A 22,122-nucleotide genomic window follows, 5' to 3' on the forward strand; every position below is an offset into this window, starting at 1 on the left:
TTAATTATAATATTTATACTTTAATAATCAATAATAAAATTAAAATAAAGTAAATGTTTAAGGTGCTCCCATACAAAATACACAATTTTTGTCTACTTTTGCTAAGAAAAGATATAAACAATGAAATTTTTTTAAATCTCTATTAACAAGATTATTAAATATTGTATAGAGAATTTTAAAATATTATATATAACTTAAACATTTTTTTAAATATATTTTTCTTGGGTCGAAAGTACCCAAATTTGAGATTTTTCAAACCTTTAAAAATTCATATCTTTAAAAATATTAACTTTATCGTAAAAGTCATAGGACCTTTTTTATTGGTATTTCAATAAAGAATATAAAAAAAATTAGTCCGGTTGAAAAATAACAATTCCTTGCAATAGGGATGATGACAAGGTCAAAGATTAGCGAATTTTGTTAATAAAATAAAGAAATCACGGTGAAAAATAAGTGTTCCCAAAATTACAGCTCGATAGCATTTTTATTTTTTTTGTTATGCGCCTTCAAAGTTAGATAATCAAGTCGATTTTTTTTCAATTAAATGTCTTAATATTTGTATACCAATCGATAACTTATGCAAATAAAAGCAACTTTTGCTATGAAACCACTTTCATAAACGCAATATTTAATATACCTACCGAACAAAGTTCTCTCCCGATGCGTACAAACTACGAAGAGTGACGTCAGTCTTTCGTAGCACTTTGTATGGAGCGTTTCGGGCAGGTCTATTTTATGAGATGTTTGAATTGTCATATCTTGGTGAATTTTTAAGCTATCAGAGTCATTCTTACAGCGATGTTTCTATTTTTAAGGGTCTTTCAATTACCAATAAGAAAAAAAAAATAGTCATCAAGCCTATTGTTTAAACAATATGGCACCGGGTTGCGCCCTGGCAACATGCATTTATATCATCAGGAGGGCAATTTGAAGAGGATCGTATAAAAAAATTGAGGTGGAATAGTTTTCGGTGCTCATGCGCCGATTCGTGCTAGTCTATATTTTGTACGTGAGTGTAATAAGGAATGACTTATTAATGTTTCAACTCCCACACACAAAGTTTCAACGGCCACATGCCTCTGCGATAACAATAGATAAGCTATTGTGTCTGGTTTTTCCACGATCGAGGTAAGTATCAGAAATATTTGGTATCAACATTTTACATATTTTACAATAATTAAGAGCTCACCTGACTCTAAAAATCCATCATCGTCCTTCTCTCTTCACACTCACGCCCGTCTTTCATATGCCAGGTGAAAAAGGACGGCGCGGAATAATCGCCGAGTTAGTTTTACTTGAATAAAAGACGAACTATAATGATTATGAAAAAAGTGTTTTGAGCAAATTTAGGTTTTAACAATACCTTTTTAGATATTAAAAAATATTAAAGAAAAGACAGCAAACTTCGAAGATCCAAGCAAAAATGTGTCTAAAACAAGGTTTTTTGTAAAAAAGAAACTATCGAGCATTTTTTGAGTAATCGTGTTTTCGTCTTGAGCATTTAATATTTATGAACTGAAGTTACTTGTGTCAAAAAATCAGTTTTCTAAACCTTACCGATTTTGAGATCTAGGTTAATGTATGTAGTCAAGTTAGGGTCATATGGGCTCTTAAAGACTTGAGAGGATTAGATAATTAACATATTTTTATAACATAAGGGCAATTATTCATTTTTCCCCTTATAATTTAAACCAGGGGTTCCCAAACTTATTTGGCTACTGCTCACTTTGAAAATACAAATTACTTTTTTGACGCCCCCATAGTTTCAATTTAAAATGCATCCAGATGAAATAAATCACCCCTCCAAGCCGCTATATTACGTTCCCATTTTTTTTCTGGGTCCCACACCGCCTCCTTTTAGACCTTCAGTGCCGACAAGGGGGCGTTATCGCCTACTTTGGGAAAGGCTGACTTAAACAAACAATTTTACTGATGGTACAATAATATTATGTTAGTCATACATATGTTAGCCAGCGCCTCCGTGGTCTAGTGGTATAGAGCGCGGCTCTTGACTCGGAGGTCGTGGGTTCGATTCCCGCGTTGGAAACATATTATTTCCAAGTTTGGTTAGGACAATGCAGGCTGATCACCTGATTGTCTGACAAGTAAGATGATCCATGCGTCGGATGGGCATGTAAAAAGTCGGTCCTGCGCCTGATCTCTCGCCAGTCGTGTCGGTCGGCCGTCCCACTGGGTTATGAGAGTAAAGGAATAGAGAGTGCTCTTGTGTACTGCGCACACACTTGGGCACTATAAATTACTCCTGCGTAGCTGGCCTGGTTTCAATGAAACCGGTCACCGTCACCGAAACCGGTGTGGGAGCTATTATTATTATTATGTTAGTCATAGTACCAAATATTTCCGTAGTGGCAGACAACATACTTACGCCCGCAACTCCGTTGCACCACAATTCATTAATCCCGCGGGAACCGTACACTTTTCCGGGATAAAAAGTATTCTATGTCCTATCCCGAGAAAAATCGGTTCAGTGGTTTGGGCGTGAACAGGTAACAGATAGACAGACCAAATAAAAATATATTTGGTGTTGCTAAGCGTAGTCGCTACGAGCTACGAACTCCGGCTAATGGCTATCATGCACGAATGGACTATTCACAAAACGCACTTTATATTCATTAGCGAACTAAATTTAAAAAATGTAAAAATCTCTACGACTAATGCCCCAAAAGTTGCGAACTAAGCTAGCGTACGAAATAAAACTCTATGTGGGAGAGCCATGCTTCGGCACGAATGGGCCGGCTCGATCGGAGAAATACCACGTTCTCACAGAAAACCGGCGTGAAACAGCGCTTGCGCTGTGTAATGCCGAGTGAGTGAGTTTACCGGAGCCCCAATCCCCTACCCTATTCCCTTCCCTACCCTTCCCTATTCCCTTCCCTTCCCATCCGTACCCTCCCCTATCACCCTATTCCCTCTTAAAAGGCCGGCAACGCACCTGCAGCTCTTCTGATGCTGCGAGTGTCCGTGGGCGACGGAAGTTGCTTTCCATCAGGTGACCCGTTTGTTCGTTTGCCCCCTTATTTTATAAAAAAAAGCTAATTTACTTTAGCTCCGGTTGTCTAGTTGTTAGGGATTTCCGACATTTTGAGTCACGTGTTTAAACATAAAACATTTGTTAGCGCGTGTTTTATGGCTCTATAACAGTCATCAATCCAATAAGTCCTGCTACAAAAAGTATATTATAAGGGCCGCGCCACACCGAAATGACAGCGGGAAGGCGAGCATATTATGACGCTGAAAGTGCTCGCCTCGCCGCTGCCATTCCGGTGTAGCGCGGCCCTAAGAGTATAATAGGATATATATACATATTACTGCAATGTTTTCACGCTAGAGGCAGTAAACAAAAAGTTTTATTCGATATTTGACAACGAACGCGAATATTCTGATATAACGTGTCAGCTTATCGGGTTTTAGTCGGATTTTACGCAAAAGTCGGACTGCTCCGACTTTTGCGTAATATTCTCTATTCCCAAAGATTTTGACACGTTTTGACATTGTCTTTACTGTTGTAGCACATGGTTCTTAAAGACTTTATATTACGGCAGATTTATAACTAAAGCTCATCACAGACAGAGCAGGTAATGTACATTACATCCCGGGATGTATATCTTTACATCTTATATCTTTAAACGAGCAATTCTTGTATATATGTATATATATATATATATATATATATATATATATATATATATATATATATATATATATATATATATATATATATATATAATTGGAATCTCGGATTCGGCTCCAACGATTTTCATGAAATATAGGGGGTTTCGGGGGTGATAAATCGATCTAGCTAGGAATCATTGTTATAAAATATCATTTTCATCGAATACCGAGCAAAGCTCGGTCAAATAGCTAGTTATATTAATGTATCACACACACAACAGGTAATGTAATGTATCTTTCCCTACATTTCAATGCTAAACGCCCCGCTTGACGCACATTTCAGCTGCTAAAGTGTTATACTGGCTGTTCTTACTTTTAATGTTGTAATACTATGGCCTTTCTAGTTACTTGCTATTAGATTCACTAGATAGTTCATCAGAAGATGATTCGGATTGTGATTTTGATGCGCGCATTGTTACATATTGTGCCAAAAACAGAACGATGTGGATTGAAGATATTTGATTGAAAATATAGGCTCTGGGGAACAGACTGCCTGCAGTACCTGCTGTGAAGTGCTGTGCTAAAGTGGGAAGTGGCAACACTGTGTGTATCTGTCTATCATACACAATACACATATTTAATATAATCACAGAAATTTTTGAACACCCTATGAAGAGAAGAGATGTATCGTAATATACAGAAATATATTGAGATGTATTTAGATGTATCAAAATATAAATGTATATTTTCATATAGCTCGGTATCTTAAGCCTATATTTTCAATCAAGTATCTTCAATCCACATCAATCTGTTTTTGCACAATATGTAACAATGCACGCATCAAAATTACAATCCGAATCATCTTCTGATGAACTATCTAGTGTAGTAACTCGAAAGGCCATAGTATTACAACATTAAAAATAAGAACAGCCTGTATAACACTTTAGCAGCTGAAATGTGCGTCAAGCGGGGCGTTCAGCATTGAAATGTAGGGAAAGAAACATTACATTACCTGTTGTGTGTGTGATACATTAATATAATGTAAAGATGTACATCCCGGGATGTAATGTACATTAATATACATTACCTGCTCTGTCTGTGACAGCCTTCAAATGATAATCGCTAACATTTTTTTGATATCTTGTGCATATAACAACCTCTCTAATCTCTATATTGGTCCATTATGTGCAAATACGTGTACCTAGTCGATTGCGACCGAGTAGAGGGGCGTATTTGCCTTAAATTTCCCATGATTGGCATCTATAATTGCATGTGCGCATCCATGGTGGCAATCATTGTTATCCATCAAAACCTAAAATGGAGAGACACCTTAAAGATTTATTGACGTTACCTTAACATGTATATCAGGATATCTCTTAGCAACACGTCGAAGGTAACATAAGTTCGTTACCTTAATGTCTTGGCGCGTTAACGCATAAGCCCGTCCGTTAATTTTAATAGAAGCAATTAGCATTGATCGTTGTGTATAACATCATCCTTGTGATTGACAATCGGCGCATTCGTTCCGGCCTTACCTGTTCATCATCATCATCATCGATACCTCGTATCTTTTTTTAAATCCGGCAAAAACAAAGGAGTGTTTACATGACTGTGCGATCGTTTGTCCTTGGAGTTGTAGCTACGAATTAAATATACCGATTCCGATTTAGTTAAATTTTTATTTTTATTTTTTTATAATGAAATAAGGGGGCAAACGAGCAAACGGGTCACCTGATGGAAAGCAACTTCCGTCGCCCATGAACAGTCGTAGCATCAGAAGAGCTGCAAGTGCGTTGCCGGCCTTTTAAGAGGGAATAGGGTAATAGGGGAGGGTAGGGAAGGGAAGGGAATAGTTGAGGGTAGGTAAGGGAATAGGGTAGGGGTTAGGGGATTGGGCCTCCGGTAAACTCACTCACTCGGCGAAACACAGCGCAAGCGCTGTTTCACGCCGGTTTTCTGTGAGAACGTGGTATTTATCCGGTCGAGCCGGCCCATTCGTGCCGAAGCCTGGCTCTCCCACGTATAAATTTTTGTCATTGATTTACATAATATTTAAAAAATCTCTTAAAAGGAAAGTAGATACAGGAAATTATATTTTTTTTTATTTGGGATAACCCGGTATAATATTATGATTGTTATTGCAAACATGATTAGTTTTGGTAGTGAGTGCTGGCAGGTCGTAAGTTCACCGATAAAATATCATGAATAGTGATAAAAATGTAAAACCCAGTAAAAAAGATAACTTTTTTCTTAAAACGACAAAACAGATTAAAAGTGACAAGTTGGACTCTAACCAGAATCCATACTTTCCATACTAATATTATAAATGCGAAAGTGTGTCTGTCTGTCTGTTACCTCTTCACGCCCAAACCGCTCAACCGATTTTGCTGAAATTTGACATGGAGATACTTTGAGTCCTGGGAAAGGACATAGGATACTTTTTGTCCCGGAAAAATGTACGGTTCCTGCGCGACAAACGAATATTGGCGCAACGGAATTGTGGGCGTCATCTGGTTAATTAATAAAATCAGGTAAAGATTCGATTGATACTTACTGTTTACAAAAATCGAATCTTTAAAAATGCCAGTAGGCAAATTAAAAAAAAATACATCTTCAATCCATAAGTTCTATAATTTTTAATAATCGGCCAAGTGCGACTCGGACTCGCGCACGAAGGGTTCAGTACAGAGCAAAAATTGGCCAAAAATTGTGTTTTTTGTATGGGTATTGCCCCCCTTTTTAGGGTTCCGTACCCAAAGGGTAAAAACGGGACCTATTACTAAGACTTCGTTGTCTTTCCGTCTGTCTGTCTGTCTGTCTCCAGGCTGTTTCTCAAGAACCGCTTTAGCTAGACGTCTGAAATTTTTACAGATTATGTATATCTGTTGACGCTATAACAACAAATAAAAAAATCGACCAAGTGCGAGTCGGACTCGCGCACCCTAAAAACAGAATAATATAACGATTAGCGATGGATCCAGGTAAATCTGTAGCAGCCATCTTGTTTTGTAAATTAAATACTTGTGTAGATATTGCTTGAGTTCATAATAAATCGATTGTTGATACTTTTCAATATTTTGAATGACTGATTTGGCATTGAGCTAGCTGGATAATCATCTAGATGTCTAGTATATACCTGCATTTATCAATCATCTTTAAAATCGATCAAGGTCGTAATATTCATTCACCTTTATAAGAATTCACGTATAAAAAATAAGTACTTAATAATAAACAAGGCAAATAATAATAATGATTATAAATAATATACCTAAAAATAAAATTATGTGGGATTTAACGTATATTATTTACATTGTATTTACCTGTACTTTAAAACCAGACTGTGGGAATTCTGACAACTGTCTAGCTAGGGGAATACCCGAGAGACGTTCAAACCCGGGTTCTAAACATAAAATAAACTGCATCTTATAAACTGATTGAAAGATTGCATTTAGTTATTATTCAGGAATACATATTTTGTGATTGTAATTACTTAAAAACGAAACGAAAGCTTGCATAAACCCACAGGTAAAGTCAAGCATGTTTTGTTTTTTTTTATATGGTACTTTAATATAGGTATTTTATAATAATTATGGTCTCTCTTATGAAAATTGTTTTTGGTTATAATGTAATGGGTGTTCGGAAACTATAGCAATTTTCTATAAAATAAAAAATAAAATCGTACTTTGTAGTACGATTTGTCCAGATTAATTGATTGGCTATATGACATCAGCGGGGCTAAAATGGTCACTTTAGCAATTCCTCTCAATCAATTCAGCAAATAAATTGTCAAAACTGTCAAACTGACAAATATCAAATCAGTACAAAAATACAGAAATGAATTGCAAGCAGAGTTGCATTTTGCGATTTAAGAAAAATTAATCATATTATGATCTCATGATTCTTCAAAGCGACCATTTTAGCCCGCAGATCGTTCTGACTAGTATGCAGGGATTAATAAAGGAACGCCTCTATACCTACACCCTTTTTCCTTGCATTCCGACCGCAGTAAGAACATGAAACAAATCACGTTTACCTTAAAATGAAATACACAATGAATCAGCACCACTGCAGCTATGATTTATTAAGTTATTAAAATATATTTTCGAATTTTTCCGTTTCCCTATATGAGAGAGCTCGTTTCACATCCATATCCATATACTAATATCCATACTTCCATACTAATATTATAAATGTGAAAGTGTGTCTGTCTTACTGTCCGTCTGTCTGTCTGTTACCTCTTCACGCTCAAACCGCTGAACCGATTTTGCTGAAATTAGGTATGAAGATACTTTGAGTCCCGGAAAAGGACATATGATACTTTTTATCCCGAAAAAATGTACGGTTCCTGCACGATAAACGAATTTTGGCGCAACGGAGTTGCGTGCGTCATGACTCATCTAGTAACATTATAATTATGCTGTTGCACCAGACGACGACATAATATACAAATTAGATAGAACTGTCTAGGTTATTATCATTTTTATATGGGTAAATTCCTTTCCGCATCCCCGGGGAATTGGGACATTAGCCTAAACTCTTTCTCATTTCAAAATTGCGGGAATGAAGTCAGAATCTGATAAGCATCGCAACTCTGCGAGTTGTCTATAGGTATTATAAACATGCTAAGCTTGCATGCTGCGTCCACTATACAGGAGACCCGCTTGCTCGTTAGCTCCATTATCCATACTAATATTATAAATGCAAAAGTGTGTCTGTCTGTCTGTTACCTCTTCACGCCCAAACCGTTGAACCGATTTTGCTGAAATTTGGCATGGACAAAAAGGACATAGGATACTTTTTGTCTCGGAAATCTAATTTTGGAGCAACGGAGTTGCGGGCGCCATCTAGTTTTATATAAAAAAAACTACCCTCTTTCGGGCGCAGCAGAAACCCATGACCCATCCCCCGCAAGAGCAAACGGGTCACCTGATGGAAAGCAACTTCCGCCCATGAATACTCACAACGTCAGATGAGTGCGTTTTCGTTATTTGGGATAGTTCGCGAGTGCACCTACAGGCCTTACAGCTCAAACGCGCCACATCCATAAAGGTCATTATCGTTTATGCGCGAATTTTGAGAAAAAGAAATCAGTTCCCATCGCTAATGCTCTCATTAGCATATAAGATATTCGCAGCCCGTTCACACTTATTATACCTCTACCATAACATTTAACATAACTGTATAAGGTCCACATTCGTATAAACAGTAAAATATCTAGTGGCATTCTTGCCATTTACCTCAGCACGTGTGCGTTCACGTTTCGTTTTTTATAACAAACGATTTTAAAATATTATCATTATATTATTATTTGTACAGAAACAGCTCCGCAAATCGCTTATTTATTATGTTGTATTATGGCACGTTTTCGGTCGAGTGAGTATACAGGTGCAGGTTTGATCCCACGTGTTCAAGTTGTATACTGTAGACCCAAGTAGAAGAACGAAATACTCTGCGAAAATATCATAGGTGCTTGGCTAAATAATGACGACTTGTAACTGACTCTCAGGTCTTTGTATCCAACTGTATATACCAACGTCTATACAGATTACCATTATTATCAGACATATTTTCCAAGCGAAATAACCACTTTTCAAATGCTGTAGTGCTTGAGACATGATTAACCGTATGTTAGTACGGCAATTTCGGAACATAGTCGGTCTACTCTCAAACGCTCCTTTTTATCTCCGGCAGATTGAGGACATCGGCCGGGGTATGTGGGATTCCCTATAGGATCTACCCACAAAACCCAGTGGTGCTCCACTTCCCGCTTAGGCATGCACATTAGGCAGGTTACGGGCACGATCACCGCAGCTCTCCCAAACGCTCCTAGGATAGTTTTGAGTCTTTTACGAATTTGGGTTTCATAGACATACTAGGTTTAGAAAAGACACTTTGAACTTTAAAATATGCTAATCAAGACTCATCCGTGCATGAAATGCCAGTAAGGCTGGCTCCGGAAATGAAGCCGTTTACCGATTACACAATAAAACTATAGAGCTGTATTACAAGATGTACCTTCCATTGAAAATTGGACACTAAACCATATTTTATAATCATTAATCATACTTTGATAATCGATTGATATATTAAAAACGCCTATCTGCCACAGGACATAGATTATTATAAAAAAGAGACTAAAATATTATGTAGAGTTCGAAAAAATCTTAAATGCCATAAAAAATAAGCCCTCCGAAGGTATTTTGATTATATTACATTACTTGACTTAAGGATGTATATAACATTTATAAATTCAAAGATTCTGACCTAAATTCGAAATATATAGTAGAATAAAACATCCTGCATCGATTGATACCAAAAAATCAATACCTTACCGACAAGTTACGTGCAATAATTCATTTTAAAATTTCCATTTATCATACGTAATGTTTGCCGGAAGTGTTACAATTTTTGAGAATTCGTCAGAATTGGGAACTTTGTATCAAAGATAAACAGCTAAAAAACTGCTTATTTCGTTGTACGATTTGCGATTTTTTAAGCCCAAAAAAAGTGGGTTCACCGGTTATTCTGAGGAAATATTTCAAATTGAAATTTATGAAAATTATCCTTCGAAGGGTGCGACAAGACTTTATATGAACTTGGTCGGGGGCGCTGCTGATAAAGAAGAACTGTCAAATTATGTCGTTTTTGTATGTGGCAGCGTTAGTTCCTTTTTTCGCCACCTGCATTTAAAGCTTTGCCGAGCTTTCTTGGCCGCCATTTGCGGTAGTCAAATTACAACAAAATTTTGTTCAATAATAATTAAATATCGAATAGTTCTTTAAAAATCTATTATAAAAAATCATTATAATTTATAATAAGTGTCTGGGTGTCCAATTTTTTACATATTTAGTACTTTCATAATTTAATTGGATGTAGTACGGAATTTGACCTTATATACATCCTTAAATAAATAATAATAATAATATGACCTCTTTGAAAGCCATATAGAGCTTGCAATGCCTGACGTAACGATCGGCCTTGACAGTGAAATTTCGCAACCCGCGTGAGCAAAACCCCTCTCTATCGCCAAGGTTGCGCGTAGTCCCTCGGTGCAATTATTTGTATACACCTGTATAGACAATAAGGTATACAGTTGTGTGGACCATGATGCGTCCGATGGTCATTCACAGTCTACCAACCATATGTACCGTTCGCGGGCAAACGATCGAACGCCGGCGTTCGAAAATCGAAAATTAAATGTGTAATTTTTTTATAAGTTTTTAAAATAGTGCACTGGATTTGTTTTTAATTTTCGAATGTAAGTTTTGTTTTTTTGTTTATTTTTAAATTTCTTTTTCATTTATTTTTGTGACATATTTTATTTACTTACATAAGGATGTATATAACATTTATAAATTCAAAGATTCTGACCTAAATTCGAAATACATAGTAGAATAAAACATCCTGCATCGATTGATACCAAAAAATTAATACCTTACCGACAAGTTACGTGAAATAATTAATTTTAAAATTTCCATTTATCATACGTAATGTTTGCCGGAAGTATTACAATTTTTGAGAATTCGTCAGAATTGGGAACTTTGTAACAAAGATAAACAGCTAAAAAACTGCTTATTAATTTCTTTGTACGATTTGCGATTTTTTAAGCCCAAAAAAGTGGGTTCACCGGTTTTTCTGAGGAAATTTTGAATTTTAATTTTGAATTTGAATTAATAATCTACCCTATATTGGCACTTAAGAATTCATCGAATTGGTTGTATAAATAACTGTACTTGTTCATGTACTTAATGTAGAGAATATTGGAATCGAGTATATTATGTATTTATTAATAATTATTCTGGCAATAATTTTATTTGGTCCTGCCCTCAAAAAACCAGTTCTTGAGAAGTGTGCGACTAGCGTGTGTTTTTCCAGGGTTGACATAAATTATATTCATTAGTCGAATTTTGTATAATTATTTCATTTAGAAAAAAAAAAAGCTTTTTGATATAAACCAAAACAATGCAATGGCAACTGGCGACTCATCTCAGGGAGTTTACTTTCGGCTAAAGGGGCATTTCCACTTCTTAGATGTCTCCTTTTTTTTAATTCCGGCTACAATTAGTGTAAACATTCTCTTCTGTAAAAAAATCTATTTAAATTAAAACTTCTTAGTATACCGGCTTCTTTATTTTAGATTACAGCAGCTGCTGATCACAAACAACCAAACCAACATTTTGGTAAACAAACAAAAAGTTAGAAAAAACTGTTGTGAAAATAAATAACTTCCTTTTGTTTAGCGAAAAATGTTATTTTATTATTATAATAAAATATAAATCTTCAATATTTTATTATACTTTTAACCTACACGGAGTACTTAAAAAGGTAAAAAACCTGTGGATTAACCATTGGTTAACCAAGCGTTAACTTTCTTAGCTTTAGCTGTAAGTAATTAATATAATTTACAGCTTTTATTACTTTTATAGAAGTTATTAACTCGGTTTTTGCAAAAATGAAACATGTACCTAATGTGCAATGTGCATTGTGCATTGTGCACTGTGCAGTGTGCACATCTGCACACAATATCAACAAACTCTAGGGATAATTATTGTATTTATGAAATACTAGATTACCCGGAAATGACCTGGAACTTCATATTGCTTTACTCTACAAACCTTTCCAAAAATTTCAGATAGATTTTTGGAAATTTCCTAAAATATTTACACGTGGGAGAGCCATGCTTCAGCACGAATGGGCCGGCTTGACCGGAGAAATACCACGTTCTCACAGAAAACCGGCGTGAAACAGCGCTTGCGCTCTGTTTCGCCGAGTGAGTGAGTTTACCGGAGGCCCAATCCCCTACCCTAGTCCCTTCCCTACCCTCCCTTATTCCCTTCCCTTCCCTATCCTCCCCTATTACCCTATTCCTTCTTAAAAGGCCGGCAACGCACCTGCAGCTCTACTGATGCTGCAAGTGCCCATGGGCGACGGAAGTTGCTTTCTATCAGGTGCTCGACGTAGCTAAATTTATGTTTTGACAGCCCTGATTAACTTCATTTTACTTACCTTTAATAATTATAGGCCTGGTTTTTAGGGTTCCGTAGCCATAGGGCAAAAACGGGCCCTACTACCAAGATGTCTGTCCGTCTGTTTGTCCGTCTGTCTGTCTCCAGGCTATAACTCAAGAACGGTAATAGCTAGGGAGTTGAAATTTTCAGAGATTGTGTATTTCTGTTGCCGCTATAACACCATAATATACTAAAAACAAAATAAAATAAATAATTAAGAGGTGCTCCCATACAAAAAACAAAATTTTTCATCTATAATGGTACGGAAGTCGGAACCCTTCGTGCGCGAGTCCAAATCGCACTTGGCCGATTTTTTTATAGTCACAAGATAACTTTTACCTGAGGAATAAAGGCCACTTTAAGATAATTCGTATGAAAAAAAGCTCTTCCAATTTTCTTTACATTTAAAATGAATTGGCATTAAGTGCAGCAACTTTTGTCAGAATTCGAACACGACTTAATATTATCCGGTGAAGTACTTGATATAATGCAATATGCATATCTCATGCATATTTATGCAATACAGCATTGCTCGATAAAATCTGCTTATTTTGCGAAATTTTATTTACATCATTCAACTTTTGACAGCTTGCAATAAAATCAATTTTAAGGGTACCGCCCCCGAAGGTTTGAAATGAAGCTTTTTACTGGAGCTTTCCTGTTTGTATTTTTGTTCATCTCTCTGACACTACCGCTGTACCACTGTACCTTTTAACCATAATATTATACATTAAAATTGCCACAGCTAATATTTATTTCTGTCGCTGCTATGCTAGATAAAACAGATAAAAATAAAAAAATTAATAATCGGGGTACCATTTGCAATAAACTAAATATACAACATGGCTGGTGAGACATGTTCAATACTCAATTACTCGATTCTCATTAAAATTAACTTAAAAAATTAGGTACTTAATTTTGTCCGAATTTCCCTTTAAGTAAAATATGAATCATGGACACTAAGTAAATTACGCGGCTATAGACAAGTGCGCCATCATTCATCAAAGAAACACCTCGCTGCTACCACCTGCTACCCTTCCCGTGCGCGGTGTCCATGCGTTCCGTAAATAATGAGCTACATTTACTCATGTGATCAATTTTTTTTTTTTCATCTAATGTAATAGCCAAATATCAAGTCCTCGAGTATTAAACACGTCTCACCAGTGATGCAGAATATTATTTCAGCTAGTTATTTCAGGTAGTTTTCTCATGGTTATTATAACTTTTAACAGTTACATTTCGTAGTATTGTTTAATTATATTTATTATGTAATTATTACGTACCGACCATGTTAAACCTAGATTTACTAATTTTATTACCTACATTATTTATATTTATGCTTCCTTGTTTTTTAACATATAAAGATATTTAATTTTCTTCATGTGCAAGCTTTGAGGAATCGTCAAAATGTTTATTTAAAGTAATATATAATAATATAGGTAAGTAATACTTGTTAAAAAAATTGTATAAATTTTTATACAAGTTCAAGAGTCAAGACAGCGAATCTTGAACAATACTATTATTATAGATTTTTTTCGAATGAGATTACTATGCTACTATAAACTTCTATCACTTTCCTCCTAATATTATAATCTCCCTTCCACGAATATTTCAAGTCTAAAATTAGCCAAATTGATTCTGACGTTCTCAAGTTTTAGCGGGACTAACAAAATTGAAAATTCTAAGAAAAATTAAACAACCTAAATAAGTATAACCACAGAATAGATAATAGTACAAGGTAATGCAAGGTTTGGTGACTTTATCTGTCATAGTATTAGCCTAGTATTAGCTAATAAAACAAACCTTTTTAATATAAACTATGTGTAGCTTTTATCGCAGGCTTTGAGCGCGGCGACCGAATCAAGAAATTTCGTAACGAAAAACCTAACGCGGGGAGCGCTGTGCCGGTCGGTGCGAAACTTCAGCACGGTGTTTGTGTGCGTGCAACTAGACGTATGCGAATTATAATTGCATAAGTTGATAAAAAATGCTATGCAATAACTTTACAGCGGCAGCCCCAGAGTGCCACACGTATTTTAAATAGAATATTAAAAAAAAAAGTGTAACAGAGCTAATGACCCAGGAAAAGCCGCCATTGTTATTATTAACCTCATATTACGATAATATCAATGAACCATTCACATAGAACAAAGGGTAATATTATGTACAGTAATTATAAAATTTCATAATACTACTCGTAATAGTTGGTTAAGGTAATTTTCCCTCAAAAGTTAATTAAAGACTGAAAAAAAAGAGAAAAAATTGCCATTTTAGGAAATAGAGACTTTAGGGTTGGAAAAATGATTTGAAATAATAAACTGTGCATTTTATGGGTAGCCAGGTGATGAAGAATAAAAGTTATTTAAGGTTTGTTCAAATTATAAGGGAAAAAAATGTCCGTATGTTACAAAATGTTGGTTATCGTGTTCATCCGCTCACGTCTTCAATTCTCTCCTAAGCTGTTAATAGTTATTATTGTTTTCTAGTAAATATTATATGAGATGGTAACATTAGGAGTTAAGTTATTGCTTTACTTACAACTAGATGACGCCCGCAACTCCGTTGCGCCAAAATTCATTTATCGCGCGGGAACCGTACATTTTTCCGAGATAAAAAGTATTCTAAGTCCTTTCCAGGGACTTACGAACTGATTTCCCTGTTTGGTATGAAATGTATTGGGTAAAATACATAGGACACTTTTTATCCCGGAAAAATGTACGGTTCCCGCACGATAAAGTGAACGAAGTTACGGGCGTCATCTAGTCTATTTATAAAACTAACACAGAAATCGTTAGGGACCTTCCCGTTTCCTAATTAAAAACCAATGTGCTTTAAATACGTCATACTTGAGGATAATATGAAATGCGTATCAAATTATTTGGATAGGGAAAACCTTAGATATTAATTGATGTTTCCCATGACGAAACAAAATTTTAGCAAGTGAATTAACCCAAGATACCACAATCTTCCTTCTTTAATGATTTTATGACATTACTATAATTATCATTAAGGAAGGAAGATGGTGGTATCTTCAGAATACACACACACACACACACACACACACACACACACACACACACACACACACACACACACACACACACACACACGTCATACTTATTCCCTCCTTCCTTCCTCTCTTTCTTGGGGTATTTACGAGTGAAAATATGGTGTAAGGCGTACTCATGCTATTTTAACTTCGTCCTCGAAGTTAAAATCAACGCGACGTAAGTAAATAATAATGTGCATTTTACTACAATCGTGAATCACGAGAAAAGTTTATTATCGCGTTTATCATTGTATTACAAATATCTACTAACGAAAATGGCCAAAATATTGCAAATACTTTTGACTGACTTGACTTTAACGTAACGTGTTATACGTGGGAGAGCCATGCTTCGGCACGAATGGGCCGACTCGACCGGAGAAATACCACGTTCTCACAGAAAACCAGCGTGAAACAGCGCTTGCGTTGTGTTTCGCCGAGTGAGTGAGTTTACCGGAGGCCCAGTCCCCTACCCTATTCCCTTTCCTACCCACCCCTATTCCCTTCCCATCCCTACCCTTCAGTATTACCCTATTCCCTCTTAAAATGCCGGCAACGCACCTGCAGCTCTTCTGATGCTGCGAGTGTCCATGGGCGACGGAAGTTGCTTTCCATCAGCTGACCCGTTTGCTCTTTTGCCTCTTATTTCATAAAAAAAAAACTTATTTGAACGACTTTAACGTATTATTTAAGGGTTCATAAAAGTGAGTCAACAAGACATAAAAGTATTTGATGAGCTATACGTATACAAAGTTTCGAATTAATAAGACTACTGGAGATTTAAAGTAAAAATCGTGCTCAAAGATTCCGTTACATACAGCCCAAGCTTATAAAAGCGTGTTAAGGCGGGGATTAATCTCAATCAAAAACGATAACCTTGCACACAACCAAAGACCAAGCGTATACGCATCGCAATAAGATTCATTTTAGCTTAGCATAAAACTATAGGTTCTCGGGCGAATCTTCTCTATTTTTCATGTTTTTTTTAAATATCTTTGGAAATAAATATTAAGAAACAAAATTGTTCGGTTAAAGAATTTTTAATATAGTTTTACTAACAATTTATTCAAATAAAATGTACAATTATCCTAGTTAATACTTATATTTCGATGAAATAGAGTTTTTTCGGAGGTAAGTTTGTAAATTAATTACAGCCAAAGAATTACGTTTTATTAAAATGTTTATGGTTTAAGGTATTTTGAATATTGTGCTTTATATCTCATATTTTTTAACACTTCGTTATTATATTGGAACTAGGTAAACCGGGAGTCACGGAATAACAAATTGGGGTTTATCCTCGCCTTAAGAACGAGTCCTAAGTCCGAACACATAATTTATGAATTCCTTTATGATAGGATCACATGCTCAGAAAGAGTGCACATGTTCAGACCAAAAACATAGTCCCTGAAGCCCAGACAGCTGATTAAAAAAAGCCTGATGAAAAGGTATTACGTTTCGGCTATGTGCTTGTGCTTTCGCCCATGGACGCAACACCGAAGAAGTTGCAAGAGTGTTCTCTCCGAGAATTGGATCCCCTATTAACCCATTAATCCCCATGCGGCACCCGGCTGCCGCATAACAATTGAAAATCTATTGTGTCTGCGATTCCCACGATAGAGGTATTAATATGGTCAATAAAATCCCCATCTAAAGACGGTTCTAGTGTGGTCAAGTGCCTTCCTTGACCCTAGTTCAAGGGTGGTGCAGGTTGCATCACGCGGCGCGCGCGTGCCAGTCTAATGGTTCACACCTATAATACGGCCGCAGGGGTTATCTGTTTTAGTGTGATGCAAGAATCCTAGAAATGTTCAAAATGTGCATGGTTGAGGACTTAAATCTATAGACTGGTTTTGATTAAATAACTTTTGTAAATACTAAACTATTGTAAATACAATACACAGCTTGGAGCACTTGAACTGAAATAGATATATTTTTCCACATGAGTACAAAAGGCAATTAAGGGGCTGTTGGTTTACTAATAGAGTCATCAACTTATTTGACACGTAAAGTATACTCTATTTGTAGGATACTTTTTATTCCGGAAATATGTAGGGTTCTGCCGGCCGTGAGTTGCCGGTGTCATGTATGTGACGTCTAGGTATAACTTATTTCTGCAACTCTGCAATTTAAGATTCTAAAGCTTTACATTTGCGTTGAAATCGAAGGTATTATAGTAAATACTTATATCGTCAATGGACACCCTGCTGAATAAAATATAGGCCATAAACCTTCAAGAAGAGAGCGTATTTCCTCTAAAAGGCCGGAATGCACCTGCAACTCTTCAAATGTTGCGAGCATCTATCGGCAACGATAGTTGCTTTCCATCAGATGACTCGTTTGCTCGTTTTGCCCCGTACCTAATGTTTTATTAAAAAGTTGATAATGGCAGGTTTCATCTTAAACAGAAAACCAGACAACTAAACATGTAAATCATTCATAGTAAACTGGTACACTACCGTAATCGTTAGTGGAGTGCGAAGATTAGTTTTTGCAGACGATATGATAAAATATACAGCGAGTCAGTGATGATTTGTTAACTTGCACTAATTAACTGCTGCTAACTGTTATTGTGGAAAACTGATCGATTCTCGTTTGCATGCACTTGTTTCTTATGATGGCCAAGAATAGATAAGCGCCATTGCGTTTTTAAAAGAAACTAGCGGTCGACTCGAAAAAAGAAAGAGAACGACAGGCATACATATTTGCGGAAAAAGATTTTTAAGAATTTTTGGTCAAGTCACGTATCTTGAATCTTGATACGTTTTTTTTAATCGCCCTAAGGCAGGGACAAGTTAGAAAAGTTTTCACATTCAAAGTGTTCATATTATTGAAGGTGTTCTTTAAACATTAGTTGTCAAAGTATATTATTGACCACTTAAATCAAAAACGTTTAACCAAGTATTTTGTGTTGCTACCTTTTTATTGTTTCCTTAGTAATCTAACTATAATACTTAATTAATTTTGTTCCTTTTTTTCTTAAAAATAACTGTATTTACTAATACTTTAAGTTCGAACTGTACTGTTATAATAGATAAGTGTAACTAATGTCTTGTTCTCATGTAAGTGGATATTATTGTATCTTTTATGAGAATAAATTCTTTAAACCTAAGGTGGTCGGCATTTCTACCTTACTACTTTATTACTCTCACACTAATGACATGATGATGATTATCAACATGACAAAGAAGCTAGTGTTGATGATGATAACGATGATATCCTTATGACAGTCTCAAGGATCCTAGCCGGTAGCCGCAGACGGGTCACGCATACTAGATCTTATCCGACATTACGTAAAGTGACGTGATTTTGTACCATAATGGCTTAGGATAAAATAATAAATCTAGGTAAATACTATTAGTGCTAATAAATATTTATTTTAGCTAAGCTATGTAAATGTATGTTTTGCGGTCAGGAATAACGTCATCGGAAAGACGGTTTTAAAAGATTCTTCTTGTGTTGAGGAATCCCCTTGTTAATTGCTTTTAAATAGAAATCATCTGGAAATTTTAATTGTCTGACTGTTGTGGAAATATGTATAACGAGAACTAAAAGCGACAGATGGACATCTAAGCCAAGGCTGAGACCTTGTTTTAGATTTACTATATCTAATATATCTTGCTTCTCTAATATATTTCCGTTTCCACCCTTAGTGTAAAAAGTCCCATATTTTTTGTCTTAGAAACTCAATCAGATGATCTGTCTTATTTCCTTGTTCTTCTAATATTTTAAAACTAAAATTTCGTCAATTTATATTCATTACTAGTTGACGCTCACAACTCCGTCAAGCCAAAATTCGTTTATTGCATAGGAACCGTACATTTTCCGGGATATAAAGTATCTTATGTCCTTTGCCGGGACTCAAAGTATCTCCATACCTTCCAACAAAACCGGTTCAGCGGCTTGGGCGTGAAGAGGTAACAGACAGATTCGAATTTATAATATTAGTGTAGGTTGCCAAAATTATCAAGGGAGACGATCGAATCGAAATTCTGCGGAACCCTAAAAATAAAGATAACTTGCGAGTCGCATAACCTTCACATTATGTAAGAATAAGTTGTGATGAATGTAACCGATTGTAAAGCGACATTCTCTGCGGCTAATATCTAAGGTCACGGCTAAGAAGAGGCGATTCAAAACAATGATTGGTAGTCATGCACCAGCGCACTCAATGTCTTTACCACGCGCCACGGCCAAACTGTCTAATTTTGTATGGCATTAATTACTTGCCATGTCTATTATGTTCTTCTTCCACGTTAGCACACGAAGGACAGCTATATTATTATACAATTTTGTGATATAGTGTATGTTACACACTATTATATTTCGCTGCGTTTCGCTCATAATTATAACCCAAGAGCCGGCGACAGCCTTTCGTCGGCTGATTTTCGTAATTTTATAAAAGCTTAAAGTTTTCCCGTATATAACCCCTATAGAGGTAAAAACGACCAGAAATTATGGAGTTTCAGTCGCAATCACTTAAGGAGGTATCCAATTCTGGAGGTCACCCTAACCTTCGATGTAGTATAAAGCTCTTTTTATTCGGAATATCCGAAGGAATCTCGTCTTCCAAACCCACATATTCTATGATAGTTGCTTCCTTCCTTCCTTGCATCCCTAGGTGGCCTAATTTTAAGGTGGTCAATCGACGTCGACGCTCAGGGAGCGGTTGACGGTCAGTAAAATCAACCTTAACGTAGGCGTTAAGCCCTTAACATACCATAAATATAATAATATCTATGGACGCTTCAGACCACGTCAGTCTGGCCCCGTGCTAAGTACGTGAAGGACTTGTGTTACAGGTACCAGACAACGGAAATATATTTAACACTTTTATAGTATACATATATTTAAGATTTTTATTATATCATACACATATTTAATACATATCCAGACCCGGGAACATTGAAAACTTTTTGTTCCGTCGGCGGGATTCGAACCCGCGACCCCCGGGCTGAGCTGCCACACACTCAACCAATTGAGCAACAGAGGTCGTCAAATATAAGCATACGAGATTTAACATAATATGTCAAACCAGTTAAATACTTACGAAATGAAAGGCGTCGCTAGTTTCGCAATTTATCCTTGTTGCTATGACCAGCCAGTAGGTCGCGTGCATTCGTAAAGCCTTCCAAAAGGTTTAGAATATGGACACTTAGTATAATTACATTCGATAATTTCGTGAAGTCATATAACGCATGGGATTTGACATAACCTGTCCATATGCCCGGTATCTGACGTTTTTTGACATGAGTTTATGTTTTCACTTAGGGCCTGTTTCACCACTTTCTGATAAAGTGCCGAATAGGCTATTCACAACTTTTTTGACAAATTCTCCATACTTCAGCTGTCAAGTTAAATAGTGGATAGCCTTATCAGGAAGTGGTGAAACAGGCCCTTAGCGTTGTTGATACTCAGCGGGACATTTAGGGCCTGTTTCACCACTTCCTGATAAGTGCCAGATAGGCTATCCAAAACTTAACTTGACAGATAGAGTATGGAGCATCTGTAAAATAAGTTGTGGATAGCCTATCCGGCACTTATCACCAAGTGGTGAAACAGGCCCTTAGATGATAAAAACTTTGGCACAAAATCAGTACACTTTTGTCTCAGCCATAGTTTGGTAAAATCTGACGAATTTATTATATTGATTTCAAATATCGATGGGAAAAATATGGTATTAAATCATTCGCCATTTACGTCACGACTCACGTCCTACAAAATATTTCGAATCAAACGATTTATCCTGTTACTACAGCTATTTCGTGTTTTATCAAAAACTAAGTTGTTTTGATGACAATTAAGATACAGTTGAAATCATTTTAGGACTATTTTATTTAAAGGCCCCTATATGAGTAGACCGATCATAATCGGACTGATCACAGGCCGAGCCCTATTCTGAATTCTCGAATTTTGCTTCGAACGCAGGAGTCACACTCTAGTGAGAGTGAGACAGCATAATATTGTGTTATCCGGTAAGATCGGCCTGCGATCAATCCGACCCGACCGATCGGCCTCATACGTATATGAGGGCCTTAATATTCAATAACTGTTAAATTGTTAATAGATGATTCATTTTTTACCTCCTAAGATATTTCACCTTATTTATATTTCCTTGTGTGAGTAAATACATATGAATCTTATTAGTAAGATAAGTAGATACCGTTACAAGTATGCTTCATAAAAATATAGTTATGGGCTTGCATTCAGGAAAAACGGACGGAAAAAAACCGTACGGAAAGTTACCGAATGTGTGTGACATGCAATTACTTTTGTATGAATCTACTGCGTTCGGTTTTTTTCGGTTTCGGAAAACGGATCAGGAAACCGGATCAGATGTATTTGGCCGCCCTAAAGGTTAGATTCAGTTCTATCACAATCAATAACAAGTAATAAAATTGCATATTTGCAATTATCGATTTGAAACACATAAAACTT

General features: G+C 36.2%; 1 protein-coding gene across 1 annotated transcript in view; it reads left to right on the forward strand.

Annotated features, from left to right (window-relative positions):
- Window positions 1-22,122, forward strand: part of LOC121728359 (laccase-4-like) — a 96,733-nt gene that overhangs the window by 40,538 nt on the left and 34,073 nt on the right. The window lies entirely within an intron of this gene.

Source organism: Aricia agestis, chromosome 6 (genome assembly GCF_905147365.1).
Source record: "Aricia agestis chromosome 6, ilAriAges1.1, whole genome shotgun sequence".
Classification (NCBI taxonomy): Eukaryota; Metazoa; Arthropoda; class Insecta; order Lepidoptera; family Lycaenidae; genus Aricia; species Aricia agestis.